We start from the raw sequence: 10,534 nt of genomic DNA, 5'->3' as shown, positions 1-10,534 counted from the left end.
TCACTCCAAAGTAACTAATAGCGTAGAACAAACGAAGAGATTATGGTAGGGTACGAAACCACCTCAAAGTTATTATTTATGATCGATCTATTCAAAAGTTCGTAGTAAAATAACACAAAGCTATTCTTTCCGTTCGATCTATCCTAGAGTTCGTACTTGAATAACACCTTAAGACACATATCAACCAAAACCCTAATGTCACCTAGATACTCCAATGTCACCTCAAGTATCCGTGGGTATGATTATACGATATGCATCACACAATCTCCGATTCATCTATTCAACCAACACAAAGAACTTCAAAGAGTGCCCCAAAGTTTCTACCGGAGAGTCAAGACGAAAACGTGTGCCAACCCCTATGCATAAGTTCACAATGTTACGGAACCCGCAAGATGATCACCAAAACATACATCAAGTAGATCACGTGAATATCCGATTGTCACCACAGATAAGCACATGCAAGACATACATCAAGTGTTCTCAAATCCTTAAAGACTCAATCCGATAAGATAACTTCAAAGGGAAAACTCAATCCATTACAAGAGAGTAGAGGGGGAGAAACATCATAAGATCCAACTATAATAGCAAAGCTCGCCATACATCAAGATCGTACCACCTCAAGAACACGAGAGAGAGAGAGAGAGAGAGAGAGAGAGAGAGAACAAACACATAGCTACTGGTACATACCCTCAACCCCGAGGGTGAACTACTCCCTCCTCATCATGGAGAGCGCCGGGATGATGAAGATGGCCACCGATGAGGGTTGCCCCCTCCGGCAGGGTGCCAGAACAGGGTCCCAATTGGTTTTCGGTGGCTACAGAGGCTTGCGGCGGCGGAACTCCTGATCTAGGTTATGTTTTGGAGGTTTCTGTATATATAAGAGGTTTTGGCGTCGAGAACAAGTCAGGTGGGTCTCCGGGCTGTCCACGAGGTAGTGAGGCGCGCCCAGGGGTTGGGCACGCCCCCCACCCTCGTGGGCAGCCCGGGAGTCTTCTGGCCCAACTCTTTTACTACATGGCCTTGTTCTGGTCCAAAAATAAGTTCCGTGAAGTTTCAGGTCAATTGGACTCCGTTTGGTTTCCTTTTCTGCGATACACAAAAGCAAGGAAAAATAGAAACTGGCACTGGGCTCTAGGTTAATAGGTTAGTCCCAAAAATCATATAAAATAGCATATAATGCATATAAAACATCCTAGATGGATAATATAATAGCATGGAACAATCAAAAATTATAGATACGTTGGAGACGTATCAGCCGGACCCCCCAACTTTGGATTAGTTTTGGGGCGAGTACAATCTTTGTCTGTGGAAGTCGCTGCTGCTGGCTGAGAAAGCCAGGAAAGTGGCGTTCAAGAAGGAGATGGCGGAGGAGGAAGCCAGGTGCCAGGCGGCCTGTGAAGCCTGTGATGCCGCCTGGAAAAAGGAGGCGGCGGCGTTTTGGGGGCGGGTGCGTCGTCGTGCCGAGGAGGTGTACGAAGACGGGTACTTCACGAGGAAGGTCATAGGCGTTGGGCGCCTCATCGCTGCATGGAGGTGGGCCGATAAGCTCCAGCGTGCCACCGACGAGGAGCTCCGGTGGGCACCCAACGAAATGGCAAGATCGGCCGCGCGCGTCTGCCAGCAAGAGGGAGATCGGTACGTCAAGCACTGCGAAGCGGAGGAGTCGGAGTACTGCCTCCGCACTAGGGAGATGCCACGCACTAGGGAGCTGCTAGCGAGGGGCTACCGGAATACTGGCCCAAGGAGGGATTATTAGTTTTAGTATTGTTCGTTTTCAATTTTATGCATTGTACCTAGTAGTTAAGTATCATCATGTATATGTGATGATATTATATATATATATATATATATTCTGTGATGATCTAATGAACAATTAATATATATATATTATGAATTCCATTTTCTACTTGTTTTTGTATTCTAATTTGAATCTAGTTGTTATCTTCCACATATACAGAATGGAAAGCATATATACACACATTGAAACAGAACATATAAGAATGGAAAACAGAGTACACACATTGAAACAGAGCAATACTATGATTGCTGTGAATACCTATCTATCCACGTCGAAACGACTTCTCAAAATAAAACGCGTCCATGAGACCATGACTAGCAGCCCTTGCCTAGGGTAGCTCTTGGCTCTGCTTGAACTCGTGCAGGCGTTCGTCCAAGCGGTCGACACGCTCGCAGTACATCTGGAGCGCGATCTCGAGCTCCAAGTTGGCTATTTCATCAGAGATCACCAGCTCGAGGATGCGGCGGCCATGTTCCTCTACTATGCCCAGGTGGACACCTAGGCCAAGGAGGCGGTCGAGCCTACGGACCAGCGTGTTGGCATCAGCGGGCCACAGACAAGGAGAACGGTGGCACCCATGCGAACGGCGCGGCGGGCGTCCGATGCAAGTACGGCACGGCCGGCCTCTATTGGAAGTACGGCGCTGAGGGCCTCTGCCCACTCCTGGCGAGGAATGGGGGTACTGACGGGACGTGTACCCAGCTACGATGCCGTGTCGACAGTAGGCAAGCACCGATGGATCCGCTCTTGCTGTGCGGCGCGCCGCGCCTCTCGCTCTGCGGCGCTCCAACGGTCTCGCTGTGCGGCGAGCCGCAGCCTATCGGCGTGGACGCGCCTAGCTTGCTCTGCGGCGCGCCATCGATCATGTTGTGCGGCGAGCTGCAGCCTGTCGGCGCTGACATGCCTATCTTGATCCGCGGCGCTCAAGCGCCATGCGCCAAAGGTCTGCTCAACCCTGGCGATGACGCGCATCACGGCGTCGTCCATCGCGTTGCTGGGGAGCGCCTCTGCCTCGACGGGCCGTGGCGCTTGCTCGTTTTCCTCGTCGACGAGGTTGATGGCAGAGGCGACGCTTTGGTGGGTTGGCATGCTTGGAAAAGGTGGATCTGCTACAGGCTGCGCTTGTCGCCTCCATGCGTCGCGCGCCCCCTATGCGCAATATAGTAGGGTGGCGGGAAACAGGTGAGGAAATGGCAGGAAACGGTGGCGTGTTCATAAAACGCCGTCAATTAATGGAAACTTAGCATCGAGCTAGCACAAGAAGTTGATGATGATCGAGTGAACACGGACCACACTAGGGAACCCGTCGGTGATGAATTCATCAATCCCAAACGGTTGAATACTAGCAAGCGTTTGCCCACAACACACACGGCCTATTCCATCACAAATAGGTCGGATGGATCAACTGTATGCCACGTATCGCACATTGTCAAAAAGTAATGCGGTAGACCTTCTTTAATGTGTGTTAAAAAATAAAAATAAAAAAAACAAGGACCTCGAGGTTAAATTAGTTGAGGGAATGGGGGCATTTCGGTCATTTGACCGAAATGACCCGTCCCATCACCTAATTTAACATCGACACAACTTCCCATCTAGTCACCCATCCGATGGCTGCTCCAGCCTGAGCACACTTAACTTGATAGTTTTCTTACATGAGCTACTGGTGGAACAGCTAGTCCTTGCTGATAGGAATGCCTCTTCACATCCTTATGGCGTATCCGGATGACTGCCCATCCCACAATGGCCAATAGATGTTGTGTAGATAGAGCATATCACATACGTCTTATTAGAAGCAATCGTCTGCGTTATTATCGGTCTTCACACACATTTCTGATTACAGACATGTTTGCCGCGTATCACACACATCTTGTTATATTGAACCATTTCTGTTCTCTTGCCAAATCACAAACAGTTCATCCGAGTGAACCGTATGTTGTACATCGCACACACCTTGATCGGCTGACCGTTTCTTTTGTGTTGCCTAATCACAAACAGTTCATCTGAGTGAACCGTATGCTGTACATCGCACACACCTTCATGTGGCTGCCCATTTCTTTTGTTCCTCCTCATCGCACACAATTAATTGAGCTGATATGCCCTGTATCGCACACGCAACTAAAATCTGAACCGTGTTTGATGCATCCTCCATCGCAAACATTTTGTACCTTTTTGACGGTTATTTTGCACCACCGTTTGCGATTATGGCATCGCACATAGTTTCGTCGAAGGGTCTCTGATCGTAGTGTCGCGTTAGCAGCATCCTGCTGTAGTGGTACTCAACCCAAATTTATTGATTCGACACAAGGGGAGCCAAAGAATATTTGCAAGTATTAGCAGCTGAGTTGTGAATTCAACCACACCTGGAGATTAATTATCTGTGGCACAGTGATTAGTAGCAAAGTAATGTGATGGTTTTCATAGTAGTAGCAATAGAAATAGTAGCGGTAACAGTGATAGCAATGATTTTGTAGCAAGTGTAACGGTAACAATAGCAGTAGTAACTTAGCAAGAACAATATAAGAGAAATTCGCTGCCATTGGATCGGTGGATTCATTGGATGATATTCATCATATAACATTCATAACCTACAAAACTAGCTCCGGTTCATAAATATAATGTAGGCATGTATTCCTTAAATAGTCATACGTGCTTATGGGAAGAACTTGCATGACATCTTTTGTCCTACCCTCCCATGGCAGCGGGGTCCATATGGAAACTAAGGGATATTAGGGCCTCCTTTTAAATGAGAACGGGAACAAAGCATTAACACGTAATGAATAGATGAACTCCTCAAACAACGGTCATCACCGGAAAGTATCCCGACTACTGTCACTCCGGTGTTTACACATCATAAGACGTACCAGGTGAATATAACTTGCAAGATCGGATCTAGAACATGGATATAATGGTGATAACATAAATGGTTCAGTTTTGAAATCATGGCAGCCGGGCCCAAAGTGACAAGCATTAAGCATGGCAAAGTCATATCAACATTAATCTCCGAACATAGTGGATACTAGGGATCAAGACCTAACAAAACTAACTCGATTACATGATGAATCTCATCCCACTCCTCACTAACCAGTGAGCCTACGAAGGAATTACTCACTCCCGGTGGGGACCATCATGGAATTGGCGATGAAGGGGGGTTGGTGATGACGAAGATCAAAGATCCCCCTCCCTGGAGCCCAAAATGGACTCCAGATCTGGCCTCTGATGAAGAACAGGAGGTGGTGGTGGCTCCATATCATGAAATAAGATAATTCTTTGTCCCTGGTTTTTTTCTGAAAAAATAGGATTTTATAGCGTTGGAATCAGGGTCTGCGAGCCCACCAGGTGGGCACAACCCACCTAGGCGCACCTGAGCGGGGGCGCCCTGGTGGGTTGTGCTCACTGATACGTCTCCAACGTATTTATAATTTTTGATTGTTCCATGCTATTATATTATCTGTTTTGGATGTTTATATGCATTAATATGCTATTTTATATGATTTTTGGGACCAACCTATTAACCTAGAGCCCAGTGCCAGTTCTTGTTTTTTCCGTGCTTTAGAGTTTCGCAGAAAAGGAATATCAAACAAAGTCCAAACGGAATGAAACTTTTGCGATGATTTTTCTTTGACAAGAAGACATCCATAGGGCATGGAGTGCATGTCAGTAAAGCCACGAGGCGGCCACAAGGTCGGGAGGCGCACCCCCAACCTTGTGGGCCCCTCGTGACTCCACCGACCTATTTCTTCCGCCTATATATTCTCAAATATCCCAAAACCTTCCAAGGGAGCCACGAAACCACTTTTCCACCACCGCAACATTCTGTACCCGTGAGATTCCATCTAGGCACCTTTTTGGCATCCTGCTGGAGGGGGGTTCGATCACGGAGGCCTTCTACATCAACACCATTGCCTCTCCGATGAAGCGTGAGTAGTTTACCACAGACCTACAGGTCCATAGCTAGTAGCTAGTTGGCTTCTTCTATCTCTTTGATTCACAATACAAAGTTCTCCTCGATGTTGTTGGAGATCTATTCGATGTAATACTTTTTTGCGGTGTGTTTGCCGAGATCCAATGAATTGTGGATTTATGATCAGCTTATCTATGAATATTATTAGAATCTCCTCTGAATTCTTATATGCATGATTTGATATCTTTGCAAGTCTCTTCGAACTATCGATTTAGTTTGGCCAACTAGATTGGTTTTTCTTGCAATGGGAGAAGTGTTTAGCTTTGGGTTCAATCTGCGGTGCTTGATCCTAGTGACGGAAGGGGAACCGACACGTATTGTATTGTTGCCATCAAGGATAAAAAGATGGGGGTTTCATCATATTGCTTGAGTTAATTCCTCTACATCATGTCATCATTCTTAATGCGTTACTTCGTTCGTTATGAACTTAATCCTCTAGATGCATCCTGGATAGCGGTCGAAGTGTGGAGTAATAGTAGTAGATGCAGAATCATTTCGGTCTACTAGACACGGACGTGATGCCTATATTCATGATCATTGCATTAGATATCGTCATAACTTTGCGCTTTTCTATCAATTGCTCGGCAGTAATTTGTTCACCCACCGTAATATTTTCTATCTTGAGAGAAGCCTCTTGTGAAACCTATGGCCCCCGGGTCTATTTTCCATCATATAAGTTTCCGATCTACAATTTTAGTTTCATATTTACATTCTTCGCAATCTTTTAGTTTTTGTTGCATAAACCAAAAATACCAAAAATATTACTTTACCGTTTATCCATCTATATCAGATCTCACTTTGCAAATAACCGTGAAGGGATTGACAACCCCTTTATCGCGTTGGATGCACGTTGGTGTTTGTTTGTGCAGGTATTCGGTGGCTTGTTGCATTGTCTCCTACTGGATTGATACCTTGGTTCTCAAAAGCTGAGGGAAATACTTACTCTACTTTGCTGCATCACCCTTTCCTCTTCAAGGGAAAACCAACGCAAGCTCAAGCGGTAGCAGGAAGAATTTCTGGCGCCGTTGCCGGGGAGATCTACGCCAAGCCGAGACATACTAAGTACCCATCATAAACTTTCATCCCTCGCATTACATTATTCGCCATTCGCCTCTCGTTTTCCTCTCCCCCACTTCTAAAACGATTCTCAAAAAGATTCGCCTTTTCTTCGCCCTCCTTCCATTCGTCTTCTTCATTTGCTTGTTTGCTAGTTGCCACCATGTCTGAAACTAGGGAGGTTATCGCTGAAAATCTTGAGGGGAAACTTGAAACTTGCTCTTTGGATCCCGGAACTGAAAAGCCTCCTAATTACAAAATTAAAATCTTTCGTATAGGAGATGGTAATATTATTGGGAAAAGTGTTATCCAAGAATTCTTTGGTTGTACGGGATCCTTGCCTATTAATAAAAGAACTATTCTTCTTGAGACAAGCTGTTATGCTGATGCTATATATAAGACGGTGGGCAGCGGAGAAATTATGGGATGGAAATGGATTAACTAAGTACTACATGATCAAACTCCATGACTGACCTGCTCATCGGACAAAATCCAACTACCTCTCAACATCGGCAACTCTAGCGGAGTCAACGTGCAACCATGGCCAAGGAGCGATGGACTGTTCGAAGGATTGTCCCATAGACAAACATTCTCCTCGAGGACCCATGGAAGACCAACAAGCATGGCCTTTTCCCAAGCCTGTTTAAGCACCGTCTTAAAAAAGTTGGTGCAGGAAGCACCGAGTCTTGCGGCGGTGAGGACGTCGGAGCGGCGTGCAATTTCTCCGAGAGGATCGTCGTCCAAGGTCTCCCATCCCCGACGAGGAGGAGAACCGCCTGGAGAATCGATGGGAGCAACGAAGAACTACCTTCTCTTCAGGGGGAGGGGAACTGGCGAGGAGGAGATAAGAGCGTAGTAACCGCAGGCCTCGTCCCTTCCAACTATAGCTCCTCGATCGTTCCTTAGCGAAGGGGTGAGGCTATTATTTACTACGTACTCTTACTGTAGCAGTACTAGTACTACTTTCTTAACTAGTAGTGTGATGTACTGTACTTCTAGTATAGTGCACCAGTTTTGAACTCTTGAATCTCGGGGCCAAGGAGCTACAATTGGAAGTGGAGGGTACTACTATTCTCTAGAACCATCACTGTACTATCAATGCAGGGAAAGTACTCCTGCGTAGTGGGTACTCTCGGTGCTCTATTCAAGCACGTAGTTGGCCTACTCAGCTACTCCTCTCACGCACACACTAGCAGTCTGTTTATCAGCGACGGTTACTGCGGGGCAGAACATTTAAGTTATTTGATACAGTGAGACTAGGCTTTTCGCTTCCATTTGTGGAGGTGTAATGGATCTCATCAAACTTTGTCAGTAGTTCCTTCTTTATGAATGAAATGAGGCAAAGCTTTTGCCTCCGTTTCAAAACAAAAAAATCACGTCAAGAGGAATTTCTTTTATAGAGCCGATAATGGAGTGAAGTCCATGCGTGTAACGCCACAAGCTACAGAGTAGTAGAGTACTATTACTTTACATACAGAGCCATATTGCATAGTTTCCAATGCCGCGCCTGGCTTTTCTGGCTCCTCGGGCTTAATTGGGAGGCGCTAGTTTAAATATGCGAGCTGATGAGGAAGCTGCAAGCGAGGTGCGCCTAGGGCGAGCACGCAGGCGAGAAACTTTGCATGGTGTGAATTGATATATAGGAGTACAACTCTAGTACGCGAGCCACGAGACGATGGCAGGGAAAACCCGTTCACATGGCTGGGCTATCGAGTGCACCCAGATTGTGGTGCGACACATCTGTTAGATTTCAAAAGTCAAACTACCAGTGTACAATATTGGCTTGCAGTGAAGTTACTATTTAAAAAAAAGGCCGCCGTGCGTTCGGCCGGGATCGAACCCACAAAACGAGCTATACGCTCCCGAGACCACTAGTAGTACTCGTTGGAGTACAATGCAACCTAGAATCTCCTTTTGTCGCTAGTAAATTGTTCCTTACAAGAGACCACTAATAATGCCAAGAAACTACTACCACTTCCATATGTGGCAGACTTAAGATAAGACTACCTTATCAACCATTGTACATGCCCTTACCAACCAGCCCTACCAAGAAACGACTACTCTACAAAGTGCCATTATAGGCACCTTTCAACCGATGTCGCCCCTTAAGTCAACGGCTTCTATTCGACTGGCCCGCTAGGCGTTATTTGTGGGACCTACATGTCAGTCTGGACAAAAATCCCTGAGTGAAATCCTAACTCCTACCCGTCCACCTAGTCATCCTCGGCCATGGGACGCAGCTACCGCCGCCGGCAGAAGGCGAGGTCAAAACCGCCGGCGGTGCGGAGCCCATCTTGCGGCAGCCCGGATGCCAGCTCCATCCGGCGCTCGCGGCCGCTAGCTAGCCAAGATAGCACACACCCTGCTGGATGCATCCAGCTGCTTGTCTGCAAGGTTTGCTAGCTAGATTGGTGCGGCGGTGCGGCGGCTTGCTCGCGCGCGCCGCGCTCCGGCCTGCCATCTGGCTCGAGCAAAGGCCAGCGCGGCGGCTTGCTCACGCGTGAGTCATGCTCGGGCCAGCCAGCCAGCCCATCAGAGGCCAGCGCAGCGTCTGGCCCGTCCAGCAGAGCGGCGCCCAACTCGCTCATCACCGGCACCACCGACTAACACGCATCAGTAGTGTTTGAAGTAATGTTCAGGAAAAATAATGATTTGAGGGGGAATAACAGGATAGAAGGTCAGATGTGGGTCCCTCGTGTCAACGGTCAAACAAAATGTGTTGGCTTAAGCTGCCTCGTCAGCACAAACGTTTGGGCCAACCCTGTCATAAACGGGTTTAAACGAGCCTAATCGGCACTAGGTAGTAGTTTTTGGCGCGGATTAAGAAATTTTTGGTATGTTTTTGCTATTTTTTGTACAATAGTTTCTTCCTAGGGTTGGTTGAAAGAGGTAGTTTTTTGTTAAATACTCTACATACTGTAAGTAGGAGTGAAAGTTAAGCTTTAGAAGCCAATAAGCAAGGCTAGTTACATAGTGCCTATGTATACGTGATTGAAACTAAATATCAACCATGATGCAATGAAGATCTCAGAGGACTGCCTTGCGCACTATGGTGCTATAAAGCTAGGGATGGAGCATCTAAGGTTGACACAACTGAGGTCTCATCAGCTTGTTCGGCTGCTTGCGGAGCCCGTCTAGCCAGGCCTAGTGCCTTCTGAAGTGCTCTCAGTTTTGTATATTCTTTTGTCGACGCATTTATATGCACTGATGGCAACCTTTGATGCCCAGTGTATGTAATCAGCGGTGATGTTGCACTTTATTATCACCGGTAGCAAACTTTGATTCCCAGGGGATGTAATATGCCCTGATTTCTTTATTATATAGTCGAGGTTTATTCTTGGTCGGTATGCTGTAATTTAGGCCGGAAGGTTCAGTGTATCTCAGTGTTGTCGGTCTTCAGGCTGGCCCATTACTCATATGGGCCAACACGTGGGCCTATAATCATCTTGGGCCATTAGCAGGTCTAAACCTATAGTACTTTCCCGCCTTTAACAGCCCGAGTAAAGTTCTGGTCAGCGGGGCCAGAGAATACCATGGGCTTTTAACAGGCTAAAACCTAGATTGGGCTAGCGTTGAGCCGAAAAATTCACAAGCCAATACAGGCCGAAACAGCGTAAGGCCCAAGTTTGGCCCAAATAGGACGAGCAGTTCACATACCAAATATATCTCGGGCCTGGTTGGCCCAAATAGGACGAGCAGTTAACAAGCCAAAATATATC

The sequence above is a fragment of the Aegilops tauschii genome, chromosome 5 (assembly GCF_002575655.3).
Source record: "Aegilops tauschii subsp. strangulata cultivar AL8/78 chromosome 5, Aet v6.0, whole genome shotgun sequence".
NCBI classification, from domain to species: domain Eukaryota; kingdom Viridiplantae; phylum Streptophyta; class Magnoliopsida; order Poales; family Poaceae; genus Aegilops; species Aegilops tauschii.
The sequence above is the reverse complement of the archived record's forward strand: the minus strand, read 5'-3'. Positions refer to the sequence as shown.